Below are 23,698 nucleotides of genomic sequence, written 5' to 3' on the forward strand. Positions count from 1 at the left end.
CTGTGATGTTCAACTCTTTGATCATATTTCACCATCATATGCACAGCTATCCTGGCTGCGTGCAGACAAGTGCAAAGATTTCCGTACCCTCTGTCTTCTCTATCTTATCAGCTTATGCTGTTCCTCTTATCTCTCTTACACCTTAACGCTCTTGTCTGAACAACATGGTAGAAACACCCGTTCCCATCAGAGAAAAATCCTTTCTGTCCCACTCCATTGTTCAGTCACTTTCTCAAAGTCCTCCTCAGTAGCAGGAACCCGACACTGGAATAACTTCCCACGCTATGTTACACAACTGAACAACAACTCTGGCTTCAGAAGACAGTTAATGGTATATCTACTAAAGCAACAATAATGATTACCATTGTCCCTGTATGCACTCGTTGCCTTTGTACTTCCTTCTTTCCATCAGATCTTCCTGACTGCCCAGTATTCTTAGCTGATGCAGTCTCCTTAAATTTCCTTTCCTCAGAACTCGCTACATCAGAAAATATCTATTATGTAAATCTATGAATTCTTTTTCACATCTTCCACTATCATTATTGTTATTAATGTCATTATTATTATTGTTAAAATTATTATTATTATTAGTGGCAGCAGTTGCGGTATTATAAGCACTGCCAGTATTAACTATATTAGTTCATAATCAGTATTGTTTACTTACATACCACTGCAGACACTCATATCATTTTAATACTATTTGTCATATTAGAACTGTGATTTCTTCGGCAACTACGATGTAAAAAAGGCACTGTATTTGTTAAACCCTGGTCTGATGTAAGAAAGGGACTGATGTCTTCAATCAGACCAGGTTAAAGAAATAAATAATAAACACTAATCTAAGGGAGAGTCCATGCATTGGTTGTACTCGTATGTACACTCTAGGAGTTTAAACTGCCCACTGTCTGAGGTTCTTGTAATCACTACTTTCACTGCTTCACAGAGCTGCTTTCCAGTCTCTCTTCAAGATAAATGCCACCAGAACAATAGCAGACAGGACGCCAGCTTGGAAGCCACACTTGGCAATATTAATGAGGAGTGTGCACATCAACCTCCAGTCAAAAGCGTGGGGTTAGGAAAGCAGTCTCCAGCCAAGAGGAAAAACTGAGGCAGCAATGCACAGGTCTGGATAGGTTTGAGGCTATTTCACGACAAGGTTCACCTAATTTACACACACATCAAAAATGTTTTGCATCACCCCGGTTCCCAGAACTCCTGAAGCTAGAAGTTGACTGTGGATATTGTATCACAGACACAGTCCGTTTGACTGTTCATCGATGTCACTAAACCCGCCCAAAGATGTAAACAAGGATGCATGAGCAGCCGATCAGTTCCAGTCATTCCACCAGGTAGGAGATACAAGGCTCATGTTGTCTGTAGTTCACCCATGCCTAGACGGTCAACACCGTGGTTTGATCGCATCCTCATTGTTACTTTGTGCCAGGAAGGGCTCTCAACAAGGAAAGTGTCCAGGCATCTCGGAGTGAAACAAAGTGATGTTGTTCGGACGGACATAGAGGAGATAGAGAGAGATAGGAACTGTCGTTGACATGCCCCGCTCAGGCCACCCAAGGGCTGCTACTGCAGTGGATGTCCGTTACCTATGGATTACGGTTCGGAGGAACCCTGACAACAATGCCACCATCCTGAATAATGCTTTTCGTGCAGCCACAGGACATCATGTTACGACTCAAACTGTGCGCAATAGGCTGCACGATGCGCAACTTCACTCCTGACATCCATGGCGAGTTTCATCTTTGCAGCCACGACACCATGCAGCACAGTACAGATGGGCCCAACAACATGCCAAATGGACCGCTCAGGATTTGCATCACATTCTCTTCACCGATGAGTGTCGCATATACCTTCAACCAGACAATTGTCGGAGACGTGTTTGGAGGCAACCCAGTCAGGGTGAACGCCTTCAACACACTGTTCAGCGAGTGCAGCAAGGTTGAGGTTCCCTGCTGTTTTGGGGTGGCGTTATGTGGGGCCGACGTACGCCACTAGTAGTCATGGAAGGCGCCGTAATGACTGTACAATATAAAATGGTATCTGGATTGATGGAAAGAGATAGTTATGCTTAAGTTTCCAGAATGTCAAATAGACGTAACTGAATAAAGGACAGCATTAAGTCAGGAATGAGATGCGGACACTTCAAACTGCAAAGCGCAACAAAACAATCAAAGAGTGAAGTTAAAAATCTTCTGCTTTGTTAGGCTGTGTCATATTTCTTGAACAATGCAGTTATGTGCTCAGTTCAATCTAGATTTTCAAGTGTCATTACTCATAGATTCTTTCCTGAAGGAGTGAATTTGGTATTTGCCACATATAGGGTTAAAGTTGGTAGGGATTCCTGATATTTCAGGCTAATGAGCCGAGAATGACCAACCAGTAACACTTGGGTTATGGATGGGTTGAGTTTTAACTTTATATCCTGTGCCCATTTTGATAATGCACCAAAATCGGTATTGAGATTCTTGATAGCTGTTTTCAGGTTTATTGGTTTTGTACTTGGGTACAACTGAAACTCATCAGAATACATGCGTATTTGCAGAACGACAAAACTGGAGACATATAATTGACATACAGTGAAAAGAGTATCGAACCTAATACCGAGCCCTAGGAGACACCTGCGTCCATTGTGACTTTATGGTGCCGGACCTGACACACTGCTGGTGATACATCAGGTGTGAGCACAAATGTTATTGTAAGGGAAAACCACTGAAATTTTCTGTCAGATAGGTATGATACCAACTTTATTAATGTACTGAGGCCAAGGTCCACTGCGAATTTTATCAATAGTAAGAGTATGCAAGTACAATTTAATATCTAGCTACTTGTGGGATGGTTTACAATGGACGTTCTTTATGTACTGATTGAACCCTGTATAGATTGTTCACTTTTGCATAACATTCCAGTAACTTTTTTAATGAAATAATATTGGGTGCTAAGGAAAGTCACTTTAAAACGCTGGAGCAACTAAACTGGCAACGTTTTGACAGACTTGCTGCGGTCTTCTTCAGTTTGGTTAACTGCTGAAGAAGACCTGGGCAATTCGGTTCAAACGTCGGCAGTTTAGTTGTTTTAAAATTACGTGGTCTGCCTGCATGCCAAAATTATTTTATTCAAAATAACACTGACCGTTGAAGCCTACAAACTTACTCCAGTAACCATTTAGTAATCTAGAAAGAACCGTTATCTAGATTTTTGGGTTATCAGTTATATTAAATACTTACACAGAGGCTAACAGGATGAAGGGTGAATTTTATTTACTGTTTAATTCTACTGCATAACATAAATAGTTGCATTTTGAGTAATTCCTTCATATTAGTAACTTATTTTGAGAAAAAGTTTCAATAATTAAGAGAATAATGCCTCAACAATGTAACAGTTCAAAACTCATTTACAATGTATGAGTGATTGACAGATATTCGTGGAAAGCAGTAACATAAAGCTGCAGCATTATAAGATGAAACATACAAGAAGAAGAAATACGTTGTTGTTGTTGTGGTCTTCAGTCCTGAGACTGGTTTGATGCAGCTCTCCATGCTACTCTATCCTGTGCAAGCTTCTTCACCTCCCAGTACCTACTGCAGCCTACATCCTTCTAAATCTGCTTAGTGTATTCATCTCTTGGTCTCCCTCTACGATTTTTACCCTCCATGCTGCCCTCCAATACTAAATTTGTAATCCCTTGATGTCTCAGAACATGTCCTACCAACCGATCCCTTCTTCTGGTCAAGCTGTGCCACAAACTCTTCTTCTCCCCAATCCTATTCAATACCTCCTCATTAGTTATGTGATATACCCATCTAATCTTCAGCATTCTTCTGTAACACCACATTTCGAAAGCGCCTATTCTCTTCTTGTCTAAACTATTTATCGTCCATGTTTCACTTCCATACATGGCTACACTCCACACAAATACTTTCAGAAACCACTTCCTGACACTTAAATTTATACTCAATGTTAACAAATTTTTCTTCTTCAGAAACGCTTTCCTTGCCATTGCCAGTCTACATTTTATATCCTCTCTAATTCGCCCATCATCAGTTATTTTGCTCCCCAAATAGCAAAACTCCTTTACTACTTTAAGTGTCTCATTTCCTAATCTAATTCCCTCAGCATCACCCGACTTAATTCGACTACATTCCAGTATTCTTGTAAGTAGTAAGTAGTAAGTTAAAAATTGAGCTTGATTGTTCTTCCAAAAGCACCTTAACAAACTTTGCCACGTTACATCACTTCCATTCTTCTATTAGATGGTATTATTAACTAAATTTTAAATTATAATGGATTTTGATCGCTATTCTCATGTACCCTTCGTACACAAATAATATTATTTATTACATGCATTTAGTTCAGGATTGTATCTGCAAACATTGTAGCAAATTTGAGCTGCTGTATGATGGATGAATGAATAAATAAAAGCATTAGTTGCATGGAATCATAGTATTATTATTATCATAGTATTATTATTGGCTTATCACAAAGCTTGATGTAGACTTACGCACTTAGAAAACTTCAAAATGAAATTGAATAGTAAACGCAAGCATGTTATTTGTGAAAAAGTGACACAGAAAACTGGCAAGAAATATTCTGGGAAATGAAGCAAATAGGCCACTGTTTAAAAAATGTAATAGTTTAGAATGAGAGCGAAGTGTAAAACCACATACTGTTAGTTAAATCTTTATTAAAATATATGTGATACACCTTTTTAAGTAGTGTATATGTGTTACAGAGATTCAACTATCATTACTAAAAAAAATTGGTTACATGCTTGTTCAAGCAAAATATCCATTTTACCGGGTTTAGGCAAGTGGTTGTCAAACTGTGGCCCATGGTTCTCAGCCGTGTTTATTAGCCCCTGCTTTGCATGGGCAGCAATAAGTAACTACCGCCAGACGACTTGTGTGCTGTAGGGGTAATTTTGTTCGCAAGGCACTGCTTAGATGTATGATTTAAAAAATTGTAAAGAACTCTAGGTAATTGAATACAATCACTTTTATATAAATTAAACTATTTAAGCAGCAAACGACACTTACCTGCGTAATGCAGCACCAAAAGGCATTAACGGACTGCCCAGCCCTAACTACTAACAATGCAGATCATACGTGAGAGCCCTCGGTGGCCGCTGACTTGGCACAGTGTAACTCTACGCAGTGTAGGGGATGCATAGTGACTAATTTTTCATCCAAACTTCTGGGAGAGTTCATTTGTTCGTCTGAAAGGGGAGGCCAGCATTGTTTTGAGTGGTGAGCAACACGTTGCAATGATTGAATGGAGGTGCACGCACTGTAATCTTTCTCAAACAATTTTTACAAACAATTCAGTAAAAGAAATTTATTTTGCGTTACTTATGGTTTTATGTCAGCTTCACGAGGCCATCATTTCATTAATGGTCATTTGTGTTTCAGTAAGACAGTGCACGAAATTCAAAAAAGTTTGCAATGAAAAATAGGGGTCGCTATGGTTTTTCTTTTGGTGCATATTACGTAATATGCTGCCACAGATGAAATTTAGCTAACATATTGCAGTTTTCTTTAGGTTTCTATCTGTCACCAATCTGATGTAGCATACTCATTTACGATCGCATGCGCCACAACATTCCTCACATTTCATGAATGTTTTGAGGTACTGAAGCGAGATTTTGACAAATGACAGCTTGCAGAGAGGAGAGTATTTTGCCATATGGTTATTATGCAAAACTTCATTATCTGTCATGTTATTCCACTAACTACAGACTCTTTTGAAAAAACCATATAATTTTTAAGGGTCAGCGATAGTTGATGAAATGAGAAATTCTGTGGGTTGTGGAACAGTAGAAGTTAAGATATTACACATTTATTTTTGTAACAAGGTTGTGCTTTTTTATAAGCTATTAACCTTATTTTTCCTCAGTTCCTCAATTAATAAACCACCGTTTCAGAATTCTCTTGCAACTGCATCTGCAAAACATATTAATGAGGTGAGTTGATAATGTGTAAATCTCGCTGTATTTTATCAAAAGAAGCAAATCATATCGTGTCAACAAGACAGATGTAGATTTTACTCAAAATTCGCCACTCCTGACGCTTCTCTCAAAGTTACAAATGGTTAACAAGCCATGTGAAAATAAATCATTGCAATTTTTTTTCTTTTTTTTTTGTATTTTCAGTGGAATTCTTTCTAGACAACTAACCAAATCAGAGGTGGCAGTAGATCTTTTTGAATGATCACCATGCAAGTATAGGAATGGAGGGGCTACACTTAATATTTACAAGAAAAGTGAGCATAGGCTACGGTTTAGAACGGCGCTTGCCCTCCAGTGCTCGGCATTACCCCTACAGTGCCAACTCCCACCTCTACCACTCCCGCGCCACATGCGTGCACTGCCGACTGTGCATCTACTGGCCACATTATTCTGTGGGCCACTCTAGATCCCTCACAATCTAATTGTTGTCAAACCAGTGCAAAGTGAATTAAAATTTTTATTTTCCGTATAGCAATATTTTAATATCATAGACACAGATGATCATTGGTAGCAGGTACAAAATAATTTTATTCGATGAAGGAGTTAGTTGCGAATCATAAGTTTTTATTCTGCGTGGATTTTGAAACTACATTTGCATTTGTTACGGGTTTTAATGTTTAATATTTTTTGAATAGGGATAACTGATTTATATCTGACCCCAGTAAAGAACGAATACTTACACTTTGCAGCTGCTGACTGTACCTGGCTCCTTCAACAAATGGAAAATATGTTAGCCGATCACTTCAGGAGCGAAGTTTGGTACAGGAGCAGATAGATGTGTCATTACAGGATAAAGAAATAGAGGTAGTGTATTCTTGTCTGTCTTCCAGTGCTGTGCGACTCACAATCTTCTGTGATGGAGGATGAGTCGTTATGTCCCACCATGTGATGCTTATACCACTGATGCATCCTCCCATCCAGTTCAGATTTCTGATGGATCTTGTCACAACTAGGTTAGTACCATTTGCACTTTCATGAGGATAATGCTCCTTTTGCCATGTGGGTCTTGCCTGAGCAACGTTCGAATTTTCTCAAAAGAAATGATGAGGAACTACACAGCCCTTGTGTGCCTTGTACCAACAAAAATTTCAAACAGAAATAACATGGATTAGTAAATGCGCATTGTAGAGAGAGTCAGCTTCAAATGCCGTACATATTTGTAGGAAGGAATATGAAATAAAAGTAAAGCATTGTAGTACAATGCAATGAGTAGAAGAAAAATGAGATTCAAAACATTTAGTTAACATTTGTGATCATGTCTCATGTTGCATAATACATTTAAATACAGACACAATCATTGCTATTAATCAGTTAAGCCGGCCGGAGCGACCGAGCGGTTCTAGGCGCTACAGTCTGGAACCATGCGACTGCCACGGTTGCAGGTTCGAATCCTACCTCGGGCACAGATATGTGATGTCCTTAGGTTATTTAGGTTTTAGAGGTTCTAATCTCAAGGGGACTGATGACCATAGTGCTCAGAGCCATTTGAACCATTAATCAGTTAAATACCTGCTCACAAAGGCAACACAACAACACTTCATCAGGCAATTATAGTGTCACAATTTTGGGGTTGCTGGGGGAAGTAGAAATCTTATACAGAGAACAGTCAACACAAGTGTTCCAAATGGTGGCAATTTACACTGAGGTCACAAAAGTCATGGGATAGCAGTGTGTACAACACAGATGGTGCTATAAAATGACAGTGCATTGCCGGTTCTGTCATTTGTACACATGTGATTCATGTGAAAAGGTTTCTAATGTGATAATAGCCACATGACGGGTAGTAACAGACATTGAATGTGGAATGGTATTTGGAGCTAGATGCATGCGACATTCCATTTCCGAAATCGTTAGGGAATTCAGTATTCTAACATCCACAGTGTCAAGAGTGTGGCAAGAGTACCAGATTTCAGACATTACCTCTCACCACTTAATGACTGAGAGTATCAGTGTATGTATACAGTCATCAGTGCTTGCAGACAAGCAACACTGCATGAAATAACTGCAGAAATAAGTTTGGGATGTACAACAAATGTATCCGTTAGGACAGTGGGGTGAAATTTGCGTTAATGGGCTATGACATCAGACGACCGACAAGAGTGCCTTTGCTAACAGCACAACATCAACTGCAGTGTCTCTCCTGGGCTTGTGACCATATCGATTGGACCTTAGATGACTGTAAAACCGTAGTCTGGTCAGATGAGTTCCGATTTCAATTGATAAGAGCTGTTGGTGGGGCTCGAGTGTGGCGCAGACTGCACGAAGCCATGGACCCAAGCTGTCAACAGGGTACTCTGCAAGATCATTGTGGCTTCATTATGGTATGGGCTGTGTTTATGTGTAATGGACTGGGTTCTCTGATCCAACTGAACCAATCATTGACGGGAAATGGCTATTTTCAGCTACTTGGAGTCCACTTGCAATCATTGATGGACTCCGTGTTTCCAAACAATAATATCATGTCACTGGGCCAAACTTGTTTGAAGAACATTGCGGACAATTAAAGTGAATGATTTGGCCACCCGGAACACCGAACAAGAATCACATTGAACAGTTATGAGATGTAAACAAGAGATCAGTTCATGCACAAAATCATGCACAGACAAGACTTCCGCAATTATGGACAGCTATAAAGGCAGCGCGGCTCAATATTTCTGCTGGGCACTTCCAACAATTCAATGAGTCCATGCCACATCGAGGTACTGCGCTGTGCTTGGCAAAAAGGGGGCCAACATGATAGTAAGAGGCAACCCACTGAACATTTATGGGACATAATTGAGAGATCAGTTCATGCACAAAATCCTCACCAGTAACTCTTTTGCAGTTGTGGACTGCTATAGAGGCAGCAGGCTCAATATTTCTGCAGGGAACTTCCAACAACTTGATGAGTCCATGCCACATCAAGATGAGGCACTACGCTGGGCAAAAGGACGTGGTATTAGGAGGTAATGTGTTAGTTGTGTTAGTTTTGTTACCTCAGTGTATAATGATTAGTAGTTGGAGGCCAGCAGAAAATCTATTGCTTCGTTACTGTAGCTAGTCCGTTGGGGGCCCATGACATTTTAATTTACGTAGGTTACCTAGTAATAATAAGATCGACACATATGCAGCCTGAGGTCCCGTCCCATGTCAGCATTGGCTCTTGAGCAAAAAGTTTGATGATCACTGGTGGAGGCTACTGAGACCATCCCTTTATTCACGACGGGGCCTCTTGTACTAATGCAGGAGGTATTAATTTAAATGATCATTATGCCATCAGAACCGCCTACTGGAGATATTTATTGAATTGCAAATTGTTGGAAATTATTTCAAAAATAAATTAATTGTCTTTTTTTTTTTTGCTATTATTGACCACTTGATGAATGACACTTCATATGTAAGATTTCGAAGCAAGAACCTGTGTAGACTTCTCTTAGTCAGAAATGCTCTTTTTGGCAGTGCTAGCCTGCTTCTGAAGTCCTCCTTGCTCCATCTGTCATTAGTTATTTTGCTGCCTGGGTAGCAGAGTTCCTTAACGTCATCTACTTTGTGACTGCCAATCCTGATGTTAAGTTTCTCGCTGTTTTCAGTTTACTCTCAATCCAAATTCCATACTCACATTAAACTGTTAAGGAACCAACCCACAAAAAAACATACCATACTATGTCCCTCCTACAATAGGACTTTTCTTCTGAGAAGCCTTCAGTGTTCTCAAGGATGGCCAGCTCTCACAATTAGTGTGACCCTTACTGCTGACAGCTATGGCTGTCAGTGAGAGAGTCTTGTATGACTTCTGACAGGTACTGGCTCCAATCATTCCAGCACTAATACTAGAGCGTATACAGCAAACTTATTTAAGTTATCATATATGTAAATTTCCATATACAACCATTATGTTTAATATGTATTGACAATCAGATGCCGATCAAGAGTAAAGGTGAAATACAAATTGTACTTCTGACTCAGCACATATTAACAGTGCCGTAGTCACACATAAAAGTAAAGTAGTCTTTCTTTGGCACTAGTTCAATGGTTGAAGCCCATAAACTGTACAAAGGTTTGAATATTCTGGGTCTTAGAAGTTCTGTGACTACCACCTTAGCCACATGAAATTTGTCTCATGGGAGCCATTGTGGTCAGTTGAACTGGGGACCTGGTGTGGTGGGGATCTTGTGTACTGTTCCAGTTGTGATGGTACACTGGGTGAATAACACTCGAGGCGAATTCATGGGTGTTGTAAGAGTGGAGCACCTTGAGTGGGAAGCACATTACTAACCTTGTTGATACACAGAGGCTGTGAAGTAGTGGCATTTGTAGTACTTCTAGTATGTTTCACTTGCACAATGGTATTGTCGTTAACAGGAGAGGTTGATCAAAGCTTTTGTAGGTGACGTCGCACAGTGATGAGCTCTTCGGAAGTTTTTTGGGTTGCCAGTCACGCTGTGTTGTTCTCCTGTTGGAAAACTGGTTTGCATGAGTTTTAGTGAGTGAGTTGAGACAGTCAAGTAGATGATGAAATGGTCATCCATCAGAGTGCTCTGCTGCTTGTCGACTGGAGAAGCTGTAGTAAGAAAGTGTTGTGCCTCTGTAAGGGCATGGTCAATGATGCCAGCAGCTAAGTGGCCATTGTGGGGTTGAATTAGTGCGCCATTAGATAGATCCAAAAGAACTCAGAAATGACAGAGCCAGCCAGTTTCCTTATATTCGAGATTAGAAAGTTCCGTAACTGTTCTCCCGAACCCCAGGATCAACGTGGAAGGTTCAGAGTCATAAATAGTGATTGCTGAGTTGTTAACTGCCAGATTTGTATAACAGTGTCATTGTGTGCTGAGGCAAGGAAAATCGGAGCTACCACACTTACATCAGAGCCAGAACTAACTAAATAGTTTTGCTGTTTTAGATGAGCCAAGGTACAGAGACTGCCATGGTCCTGCATCTGTGATATGCATGGTGGTCTGTTGCTATGTGAAATGAGATGCCTTGAATGATGATTGTCGTCCCTGTGCCTATTGTGGGCTACATGGCTCGTTTGGGCAGTCGCGTGCCTGTCATGGGCCGCATGGCTCATTTGGGCAGTCACTTGGCAGATGGCAGTTCACAAAACTGTACGTGTTACATGTTACCAGGAGAGACACAGGGTGGTGGTCTGGTGGGGGGGGGGGGGGGGGGCTGCAGTTGCAGTTGCCAGCAGTTTGTTTTGTTGATTAAGCTGCATGGAGGTAATTGTCCCAACAAGTGGTGGCTGTGACATCAGTTATGGTTGGGCCAATTTGCTTACTACAGGAAGCAGAGGACGCTGGGACCGTTGCTGCAGCCTGTGTGCCATGGCATTGTTGTCAACTAAATTGATACATAGTTGGTGTTTAGTAACAGTGGAAATTCTATGTGCTAATTTAAGTCTGTGGACCAGTGATTTCCGTTGATTGGTGATCATGGCGAGCTGCGCTTGATATGGTGGTTTAGACAATCACAATGTCTACAGTGTGTGATTGGGTATCAGTTGAGAGTTGGTTAATGTTCATAATCATTGCCACAGTTGTGACGGGGTTCTGTTTGTTAATTGTCTGTTATAGATCATTTGTTGCAGTTGCTCTTCTGGTATCCTGGAAAGACTTGTAGAAGTGCTGATTTCACTGCAGAATATTTCTTGTCTGCTGGTGGCATGTGGATAATGTCTCACATCATGTCTGCATGTTTACCCAAGTCACTAAGGAGTGTGACCAATATTGCAACATCACTGGTGACGTCATTGGTGGTGAGGGTTTTGACCACTATGGCAAACCGTATGGAGGGAGAATTGGAATGAAAAGGCAGTACCTTGGGGTGAGCACTTAATCAGTTGGAGGCAACCCCTCTGTGTAGTTGTGATGGTTGCCATGGAATGATTGGCAGCACCAGGGTAGATGAATGTCCCATTTCCATAGACAACATATTTGATAACACATATGTGTGTCTGTGTTGGTGCTGGGTCAAAAATTAGTTTGTGTAGCACAGAAGAGTCGTCATTCACAGCAAGCAATCATGGGTATGATTGGTTTGATACTAGTAGTTCGAAACGGACCACGTGCGAAACAGGGGTGGCTGCAAAGTCACCCAATAAGTCAATCATAGGGTGCCATTCTTAGGCATTATCACCAGTTGTCTATGCACTGCACTGGCTAGATTTATTGTAACTTTTGAAAATTACACTTCTTCAGAGGATTAATTGCGAGCACTGTATACTCTTGACAGTGCACTCATTAGCGTAATTCATGAACTGCAATGCACAGTGCTTACATTGCTGATGAGTAGCACCTGGTTTGATATGTATATTTGCTGTACTTCACAGTTGTCATCAATCACCAATATAGATCCATACATTGAGGGTATGGAAATAATACTTTATTATGTTCGAATGGTACACAGTGAGAAAGTATGTCCGCTCGATTCGAAACCATTGAGTGCACTGTCAGAGCACAGTCAACACCAAAGGTAGCCTCTTGTGAAATAGGATCAATTGTCAGGTGGGTTACACAATGTGGTGTCGCCATAAGTCTATATAAAGGAATGTTTATTATCAAGTGATTGCTCGATTCATTTCACACAATATATAGAAACAGTAGAGCTTCAACAGTGTGATTTCTCTTAATATGTCCTACAGATCACTGAGATATCATGGAATCTTTATGCTTTATGCTCTTATAGATGGTGGAGGTAGGCATGTAAAACTCACATTGTGACATCTCACTTTCATATGCACTCACAATCTAAAATTTAGTTCTTAACAAAAACGGGTTAGTTTTCCATTTAGTTGTTTTGAGAACACAATGGATCTTCCTCCATGTTCAACACTTTTCACTGAACTTCTTTTATTTACTAAAGCATTGTGTGATTGTAATTTACTTTTTTCTGTCCCTTAAATTAACTTTTGTATAGTTATGTCCTTGCAACAGAGGATACATGCAATGCAAAGCAGGTAATGTATACATATAACAATTTACACAGTATGCACATAATGATGCACAATGATTCACAATCTATAATATTTTACAATACATAAAGTTATCCAACATTAAATAATTGCTGCACGGGGTAGCTGAGTGGTCTAAGGCACCATGTCACGGTCCGTGCAGCTCCCCCTGTCAGAGGTTTGAATCCTCCTCGGGCATGGGTGTGTGTGTGTGTGTGTGTGTGTGTTGTCCTTAGCGTAAAGTCAGTTTAAGTTAGATTAAGTAGTGTTTAAGCTTTGATGACCTCAGCAGTTTGGTCCTATAAGACCTCACAACAAATTTCCAAATTTTCACTAAATAATTTAAATACAGTTTTCTGGCATAATACACTGGTATGCAAAACTTAAGGATGAAAATAACTTTTCCATGATGTGTCACCTCCAAGCAATGTAGCTCGATGAAACTTGAGCCACGGACAGAACGAGCTGGTACAGTATACTTCAGAAATTAACTGAAAGCAATATACAATGAGACAAACACAAACAACATTTTTATGGAAAGGCAATAATTACTCTGAAGTTACCACAATCTATGATGGTCCCCTGGACATTACGAAAGGTGGGACATGATCCTTAATAGGTTATGTAATCACCATGGACAACAATGGAGGAGGGCATTCCATTCCTCCACCAGTGCAGCTGACAACTGCTGTATGGCTGTTGGTGAATGTGGATATGTTTAAATACATCTTCCCAATGCTTTCCACACATGCCCAATGTGATTTAAGTTGGGAGAATGTGCAGGCCATTAGCCATGTATCATCTGATTTCAAGAGATCCTCATCCTGTGCTGTTCAATGCAGCCACGCATTAACATCCAGACTCAAAAAATCAGAACAAAAAGCACCCCTGAGAAGTTGCACAATGGAAGGAAGTACAGTGTCACAATAGCATTGATTAGTAAGTATATCATGTTCAAAAATCTGGATGTCAGTAAGTCCATGCAAAATTATGGCTCTTCATGCCATAACACATGGACCATTAAAATGATTGTGTGCAACAACGGTCCTGGATCACTGCGTGTTCCCACCTGTCACTGTATGAGGCCGTGTCCAGAACTACTCGTATTACTTAGACTGAATCTGTTCTCATCCAAGACGAGAACATGACCCCACTCTTCATTTGTCCAGTCCCTATGCTGCTGGCACCATTGCAATCGGTGCTGCTAATGTGCAGGTGTCAGTGGAACTCAACATGCTGGTCACTGGGTAAATAGACCACATCTATGGGGTGGCTATGCCACTGTGGAGCATGACATTGTGTTCTTTGCAATCCTGTTTATTGTGGTTGGCACTGCACCTGCTGTTTGACATGGGTCCCTCCTTACCTGTTGCACAATATAGCAATGTAGCAGCCACCTCCACTCCTTTGGGCAACAGTGCCTGTGGTTTGGAATCCTCACCATGAATGTGAAGCAATGCTGTGAGCTATACGAAGCTTCTGGTTGGCACTTTGTCCATTTTTCAGTTTCCTGGTGGTTTATCCCCATGTGAATTCTTCTAAATGTAGTCCCCGGCCATGTCGTAATGAAGAACACCACCACAGTGCATTGTAAATGCATGCTGATTGACACACACTGTCTTTTCCCATTCCTTCAACTGCCTTGTGTTGTGGGCCCAGCCCCATTTCGAACTATAGTCATGCTGATCTCAAGCCATGAGATGTCCAACTTTCTGTGGACAACTGAGAGGCCTATGGCAATATGCTCTTGCATTTTTATTCATTTCTACCAAGTAGTTAATATATTATGGTACTTTACCTTGTCGTTAAGTTTTGTAGAGCAGTGTACTATCTTTGATTGTATATGAGAGGTGCTAATTCTACTTTACTTTCTAGTGCTAGTTTCTCTTAACTTAATTTACATAAAATTTGTTATCCACAGAGTGAACTGTGGCACATTCCTCATTGTATACCCAGCCACAGTGCAAAATATTTCTTCTATTAGAAATGTTTTTAGGGTTACAGGAATGGTCTCCCAGTGCTGAGGTTTTATAAGTTCATGACAATGCTTGTATTACTTTGATAACACAGAAAGGAAACCCTTTTTCAAAAATGCCAGGGGCTCCCAAATGGTGGTACTTGTACTACTCATGGTACACAAGAATATTTGTGGTGGTACACATACAAGTAAGCAACACTAATATTGACATAAGTGGAATTATTCTCTTATATTACTTTATTATTAAAGTAAAAATGATAGTGAGGAAACTGATTGTCAAAAGTAGCTTCTGTCTAATGTTAAATAAAATGGGTTTACCACAGAATGTTTGTTGCAGACTGTACACAGGATACAAGATTGTATAATTTCCACACCTCCTTTCATTAGTCATCGTTGCCTCGGGTGGGAATGATTCATCTTGTTTTGATGTTGGTGATATTGTGATCGGGTCTTGTCAGTGGTTATACGAAAGTTCTTGTGTTGCTTCACAACTGCTGCCAACTTCTGCAGTGCACTTCTGAATGGCACTGTATTAGTCATTATGCAGTGAACAGTTTATTGTTGTTATTGTCACCTTGTTGGGTGTTAAATTACATGGCACCTCCCGTACCTCATAATATAAAAATGTTACGTGGTATATAGTGACAAAAAGTCTGGGAACTACAGCTCTAAATGAAAGGCACTGCAACTGTTTTCTATTCCTCATGTTATGGGGATGAACAGTCTTATTGGTCTCCAGTTTCCTGACTTTGTAATGCAGTCGTAGTGGTTTGAGCACATACAATGGTGGAAACATCAAAATATTAAAATCTTTGAAATAATTTCTAAAAGATTTCTTTTTTTTTCATCATATTGTATATAATCCAAATGTCTTGTTTTCTATAGTATGAATATTCTTTTTATTCCTGTTATGGTAGAGTTCCCCATACTGTTATACCATATTACACATATAGCTCAAAGAGTGCAAAACAGCCATTGCACAAGAGATTGTGATATGTGTACTAGCTAGTTTTTCATAACACATACCACTGAACTTAGTTTATTGAGTACAGTATTATTCACTGTTTTCAGTTTAGCACAATGACTATTGTTAAACATGAAAACTTAAACTGAATCTACTTTCTCCAGTCCTTTTTAATACAAAAATCCATGTGTTTTGTTTATTGCTAAAAAGTACAGGGTGACAATAATTGAACTCTATGGAGAAAAAGTAAATTAGTAACATACCATGGCATACACACTTTATTCAACATGTAAACATCGCTACAGATATTTGGATTTATGTCATGACTTGTTCAATATGCCTGCCATCATTGGTGGTGATGTAGTGCAGATGAATAGCAAAATTCTGCATGACCCACTGAAGTGTCCAAGCATTGATGCTGTCGGTGACCTGAATCACTGTTTTCAGCTCAGCAATGGTTTTGGGGTTATTGCTTGTCTTTAATGTAGACTCACAGCAAGGAGGCACATGTGTTGAGATCTGGAGAATATGGCGGCCAATTGAGGCCCATGCTAGTGCATCTGAGTACCTCAGAGCCAGAATGCGGTCCCCAGAGTGCTCCTCCAGGACATCATAAGCTCTCCTGCTTCGATGGGGTTGAGCTCTTTCTTGCATGAACCACATCTGGTCGAAATCGGGGTCACTTTGGATAATGGGGATGCAATCATCTTCCAAAACCTTCATATACCATTCTACATCTACATTTATACTCCGCAAGCCACCCAACGGTGTGTGGCGGAGGGCACTTTACGTGCCACTGTCATTACCTCCCTTTCCTGTTCCAGTCGCGTATGGTTTGCGGGAAGAACGACTGTCTGAAAGCCTCCGTGCGTGCCCTAATCTCTCTAGTTTTACATTCATGATCTCCTCGCGAGGTAGTCACCGAGCCATCAAGGAATATCACGCTGGACATTGCACACCACACAGTCGTCCATTGAGGGTGAAGAGACCTCTATCGTGAAATGTGGATTCTCAGTCGCCTAAATGTGCCAATTTTGCTTAGTGTAAACCCATCCAAATGAAAAGGGGCTTTGTCGCTATCGCAAACCATACAGCACATACTAATTCCCATCATGACCCTTGGCCACCCGTACAGTTTGAACATCCTAATGCAAACCATTCAGAAGTTATGATGATTTTATTTCATATAGTTCAATGATTGTCACCCTGTATATACATGGTTTTTTCAGATTAATAATTAGATCATTTTCCTTGAGCCATTTCACTGTATTATTGGCCAGTACGAAAATGATTTTGTCAAGGTCTCAACAATGTTGGTAATATTCATTACAGTTATATCATGTGCACAGTATATCTTATTTTCATTTTCACATGTTTGCACATTTTGTGCAAACAAAATGAACAGAATATGTCCCATTACGGACCCTTAAGGTACACTGTACTTAATTTCTCTAACTTCCAAAATGTATAAGTTTTCAGATGTTACATACTGCCTCCTGTTACTGAGATATGAAGTTATCCAGTCTGCTGCATGTCCACAAATATCAGTATTCTCTAGTTTCATTATCAAGACTGTATGATTAGTTGGGTCAAACACAAGTCAAAGAAAACTTCTAAAATGAATTCTGTTAAATATTCAAGCGCTGTTTCCATGTATTTTCCTTTCTGGTGCCCATACTGAGCTCCAGTTATTACAGTGTGGTTTTCCAGGAAAGTAGTTAGCCTGTTGAGCATCAGAATTTCTAAAGTGTTTGAGGAGCCTGATACTGAAGATAGCGGTCTTTAAGTATTGGGATAATCATCCTTTCCCTTTATGAACATAGGTACTACAAGTACTTTGAAATACTCTTTCTTGGAATGAGCAGTTGACAACGTCCAAATATTGGTGCAATTACTTTTGTTAGCACCTACTTGATTAGGTAATTTGACACTTCATCATGTTCAGCAGACTTATTTGCCTTTATATTTTTAATCAATTTTGCCACTTCCCCGTCAAATGGTTGTTTCAAGAACATTGACTAACTAGTGTTAACTGATTGTGGTCTGGTGACTTCCTTGGCTACTACTTCAATGATTTAGATTTCCTACTGTGTCTATGAAGTTATTATTAAGAATGTTGGCAATTTCTGTTCATTATCTGTGATTATTTTGCTACTCACTTTCATACTTTATATTTCATTTGCTTTATGTGTGTAGTTTTTGTTACACCTCTCAATGTTCATTGTTTTCATGTCTTTGTTGATTTTTACACAATCTCATTTATTGATCTGGCTTTTAGTTGTCTTATCGACTGCCTGTACTACTTCTGTTGCTGTTTGTAGGTCATTTCTCTTTGTTTCACTATGTGTAACTTAGCTCCTGGTTCTTTTATTCCCATTGTAATTTGCTATTTGTTTTGGAGAATTTTTCTTTTCCTCTTGGTTTTAGGAAATGCTGTATTGAAAGATGTGTTTAGGTTCCTTAAAACACACTGTATTTTTCATTTGTTCCCTGGGTTTGAAGAGTGTCTACTCAGTATACTTTTCCCAGTATTACTTTAAATGTGACAGTGTTTTGTTGGTTGAAAAGCCTCTCTTTCTTCAGTTTTATCTTCTTGGTATACTTCACATAGTTGTCCAAAATGACCTCCAAGTTCTGTTCATAGAACCTTTACTGTATGTGTATTGATGTGTATTGGTAACAATATTAGTAAAAATGTTATCAATAATTTACTCACTTTGCGTAGTCACTCTTCTGGGTTCCAGTATACTTGCTCTCATGTTGTCTTGTCTTGAGTGTGAGGCCACAAAAGACCAATGGTGTTTATGGCACTTGACACCACACATGTTGTCTACCACGTAACCACAAGATTGGCTGCTAATGGCAACAGGGGTAACTGGAACTATACAATCGTGAACACAGCAACAGGCTACAGTGTGTAGTTGAACTGCTTAGTTGACAAGTAACTCACAGTGGTGCTGCAGTGCTAGTGGTGTTGATACAAAGCAGAGCAATGGCAACAATAAAAAAAGCAAACATTGCATTATACAGGGTGTTTCAAAAATGACCGGTATATTTGAAACGGCAATAAAAACTAAACGAGCAGCGATAGAAATACACCGTTTGTTGCAATATGCTTGGGACAACAGTACATTTTCAGGCAGACAAACTTTCGAAATTACAGTAGTTACAATTTTCAACAACAGATGGCGCTGCGGTCTGGGAAACTCTATAGTACGATATTTTCCACATATCCACCGTGCGTAGCAATAATATGGCGTAGTCTCTGAATGAAATTACCCGAAACCTTTGACAACGTGTCTGGCAGAATGGCTTCACATGCAGATGAGATGTACTGCTTCAGCTGTTCAATTGTTTCTGGATTCTGGCGGTACACCTGGTCTTTCAAGTGTCCCCACAGAAAGAAGTCACAGGGGTTCATGTCTGGCGAATAGGGAGGCCAATCCATGCCGCCTCCTGTATGTTTCGGATAGCCCAAAGCAATCACACGATCATCGAAATATTCATTCAGGAAATTAAAGACGTCGGCCGTGCGATGTGGCCGGGCACCATCTTGCATAAACCACGAGGTGTTCGCAGTGTCGTCTAAGGCAGTTTGTACCGCCACAAATTCACGAAGAATGTCCAGATAGCGTGATGCAGTAATCGTTTTGGATCTGAAAAATGGGCCAATGATTCCTTTGGAAGAAATGGCGGCCCAGACCAGTACTTTTTGAGGATGCAGGGACGATGGGACTGCAACATGGGGCTTTTCGGTTCCCCATATGCGCCAGTTCTGTTTATTGACGAAGCCGTCCAGGTAAAAATAAGCTTCATCAGTAAACCAAATGCTGCCCACATGCATATCGCTGTCAACAATCCTGTGCACTATATCGTTAGCAAATGTCTCTCGTGCAGCAATGGTAGCGGCGCTGAGGGGTTGCCGCGTTTGAATTTTGTATGGATAGAGGTGTAAACTCTGGTGCATGAGACGATACGTGGACGTTGGCGTCATTTGGACCGCAGCTGCAACATGGCGAACGGAAACCCGAGGCCGCTGTTGGATCACCTGCTGCACTAGCTGCGCGTTGCCCTCTGTGGTTGACGTACGCGGTCGCCCTACCTTTCCAGCACGTTCATCCGTCACGTTCCCAGTTCATTGAAATTTGTCAAACAGATCCTTTATTGTATCGCTTTTTGGTCCTTTGGTTACATTAAACCTCCGTTGAAAACTTCGTCTTGTTGCAACAACACTGTGTTCTAGGTGGTGGAATTCCAACACCAGAAAAATCCTCTGTTCTAAGGAATAAACCATGTTGTCTACAGCACACTTGCACGTTGTGAACAGCACACGCTTACAGCAGAAAGACGACGTACAGAATGGCGCACCCACAGACTGCGTTGTCTTCTATATCTTTCACATCACTTGCAGCGCCATCTGTTGTTGAAAATTGTAACTACTGTAATTTCGAAAGTTTGTCCGCCTGAAAATGTACTGTTGTCCCAAGCATATTGCAACAAACGGTGTATTTCTATCACTGCTCGTTTAGTTTTTATTGCCGTTTCAAATATACCGGTCATTTTTGAAACACCCTGTACCTACAGCAACAGTTGCCGAAGTTGACATATCATCACAACGGAACCCAACGAATTTTGCAAAGTGAGAAAGCACTAGCAGATGAAATATTGATGTTTCTGCAAGATGAGTCAGTGGAAGGTGTGGTGTCATATATGTTCAACTGTGTGGACAATGTACATGCGGATTACAGTGACAATGATACCTGCTGAACAGGTGAAAGTGATATTGAAACAGGTATATAAGAAACTATCAGCCTCGATATATAGTTTCTTATATATTAGATTATTACTATTGCTGACTGGGCTGAAATGTTGAAAGTACTAAAATTGAAACAGGTGTTGGTCCATGTAGTTCACCATCCTTGTCAGACAGAGAACCACAAATCCTGTCTCCAGTGAAACATAGTAAAGGACAACATTGTCCAGGGAGCAGGTACTAAAAGTAATTACATACGTGGAACATCATCTGCAGCATAGTAAAAAAAAATGATGAACAGATCTTAAATAAATTCACAGCAATATGATCTTGTAGTGCATAGGAAAAACTACAGATATTCAAGGCAGGACCAGGTGCACTTGTTGCAGAAACTACTATTTGCGTATTTCAAGGGTGCTCAATATAATTTACAGAATGCGCATGGTAGTGACCTACTACATTATGCAAATAAAATTGTGTGCAACATAGATGACAGTGATTTCAAGTGAAGCAGTAGATGGCTGCATAACTTTAAACAGTGCTACACAATTGGAAAACATACGATAATGAAATTTCAAACAAAGTCTCAACTTGACGATTCACAGCAGACTGTGGAATGAGCCCAAAAATTTGTACATGAGATAAACAAAGTTATCCCATCATTCAGTATGGAATTTGGGATTTGAAGAGGAAATGCATATGAAAGGAACCCTGGAAATTAGAGGTACCAAAAGAGCTGTATCAAGATCAACAAACAGTAATGTCTTAACGCGTTCGTATACAATTATGCCAACTGCTAATCTGAATGGTAAATTGGCCAGAAAGTTATTTATTGTGCTCTAAAAAGTTGGAGGTGCTCTGCCCCTACAATTCTTTCCTGTGTGTGTGATACTGAAAGGTCAGTAGGGAATATTTACATAACAGCAAGCAAGAGTGAGGAAAATGGGCATAATAGAACTACAACTGTGATATGAGCACTGCATTTGGTCACCAGATAGTCAAAATAACTTTTTTTTTAGTGATTCGTGGACTGCACATACCACAGGGAACCGCTGAACAGATGCAGCCTCTGGACGTTTGTTTTTTCCACGCCTATGACACATATTATCACACTATCTGCAGCTGTGCCATAAAGGATCACCAGTTTCACAATAAGCTCCACCACAGTCTGTTTCGCATTTGGCTATGTGTCTTCACATCCCATCAGTTCTCATCACCCTGTTACATCAATACGATTCTATATGAATTCCTTAAGAGTGGATACCTAGCTGAACACCCCGCACGGTTTGTAACTCTACAGGAGTTTGCCTTTGACCTAGATGGTGTGAACCTCTCTGATCACTGCAGCATGCTATTTTTCATTCATTATTCATGGTGCAAGTTAATGGTTTGTTTTGGACATTTTTTTGAATGTTGATAACGTCCATCTTGCAAAGTGTAATTCATTAGCAGCTAATATTTTTCTTGTAATGACTGTTAACATAACACTCAAATGAGCTTTACTGAAGACTGAACTGACTTCCACTCAAGTGGTTCTTGTTAGCAGCTCCTCAAATGGTTGTTTTTTGTCTCTCTCTTCCCATGTCAATATTGAAATCACTGCATGTTACACAATCTTTTTTTGTTTTTGTTTTTTAAAGTAAGTATGGTTTTTTCCCACTTGGTGATCAGTACACAGAGAACAGTCTTAAATAACTGTGCATAATACATGTAATTCCAAACTCTTTTTCTTTACTTTTGGGTACATTTTTGTTGGTATCACTCGTACTCCTGAAGGTGCCTGGTGGATTTAGGGCGCAGGGTGATGCCGTGTGATGCCAGTCAAACAGTCAGAAGTTCCAAAACTGCTTTATTATGACTCCCTGCCATTGTTTAATGCAGGAAGCAGTGGCATGGCTGAGGCATCTAGCAGTCACCTGTGTGGTGTCATCCAGCAATGCTAACAGAGCACAATCTTGGCCAAGCAGCGGCTCATGACACAACCACCTCTGTTAGTGATTACGCAGGTCCTGGCTGGCTGCTGTGAGTGCAGTGTTGTGACTTGTGCCCCTAGTGCTGTCCAGCAGGCAGGTGACATAATGGTAGTGACCCACTGCTCCAAGTTGACTGCCGGCAAACTGCATCCCAGGGCCCATGCTGGCCCAATGTAACAGTGGCTCCTGTTCTACGGTCTCAGGGTGGACTGTGCTGTAGTCCATGAACAGCATTGCAGATGTCACCCAAGTGTCACAGCTCCAAGGTAGCAGAAGTTCAATACCAACATAAGTGACATTAAAATGGCTACTCATTTATAATTTTGAGCTGTTTCAATTATTCTATATTGCTACTCAACACGTAGCAGACTCAACACGTAGCAGAGATGCTGAGTCGCCAATAGGCACAACAAAAGATTCTCACAGTTATAGCTTTCGGCCAATAAGACCTTTGTCAACAGTAGCTATACGCATGGGAACAGGGAGGGGGCTGGATGAGTGAGGACAGTGACTAACAAAGATTGAGGCCAGGATGGTTACAGGAATGTAGGATGAGTTGCAGCACAAGTTCCCACCTGCACAATTCAGAAAAGCTGGTGTTCGTGGAAAGGATCTATATGGCACAGGCTGTCACTGAAATGAAGGATACCATGGTTGGCAGCGTGTTCGGCGACAAGGTGGTCCACTTGTTTCTTGGTCACAGTTTGTTGGTAGACATTCATGCAAACCCACAGCTTGTTGGTTGTCATGCCTACATAGAATGCAGCACAGCTGTTGCAGCTTAGCTTGTAAATCACATGACTGGTTTCACAGGTAGCCCCTGCCTTTGATGGGATAGGTGATGTTAGTCACCGGACTGGAGTGAGTGATGGTAGGAGGATGTATGGGACAGGTCTTGCATCTAGGACTGTTACAGGGGTGTGAGCCATGAGGTAAGGGATTGGGAACAGGGGTTGAGTAAGGATGGACAAGTATATTGTGTAGGTACAGTGGATGGCAGAATGCCACTGTAGGAGGGGTGGGAAGGATAGTGGGCAGGACGTTCCACATTTCAGGGCATGACACGAGGTAATCGAAACCCTGGTA

This window comes from Schistocerca piceifrons, chromosome 6, assembly GCF_021461385.2.
Source record: "Schistocerca piceifrons isolate TAMUIC-IGC-003096 chromosome 6, iqSchPice1.1, whole genome shotgun sequence".
Lineage (NCBI taxonomy): Eukaryota > Metazoa > Arthropoda > Insecta > Orthoptera > Acrididae > Schistocerca > Schistocerca piceifrons.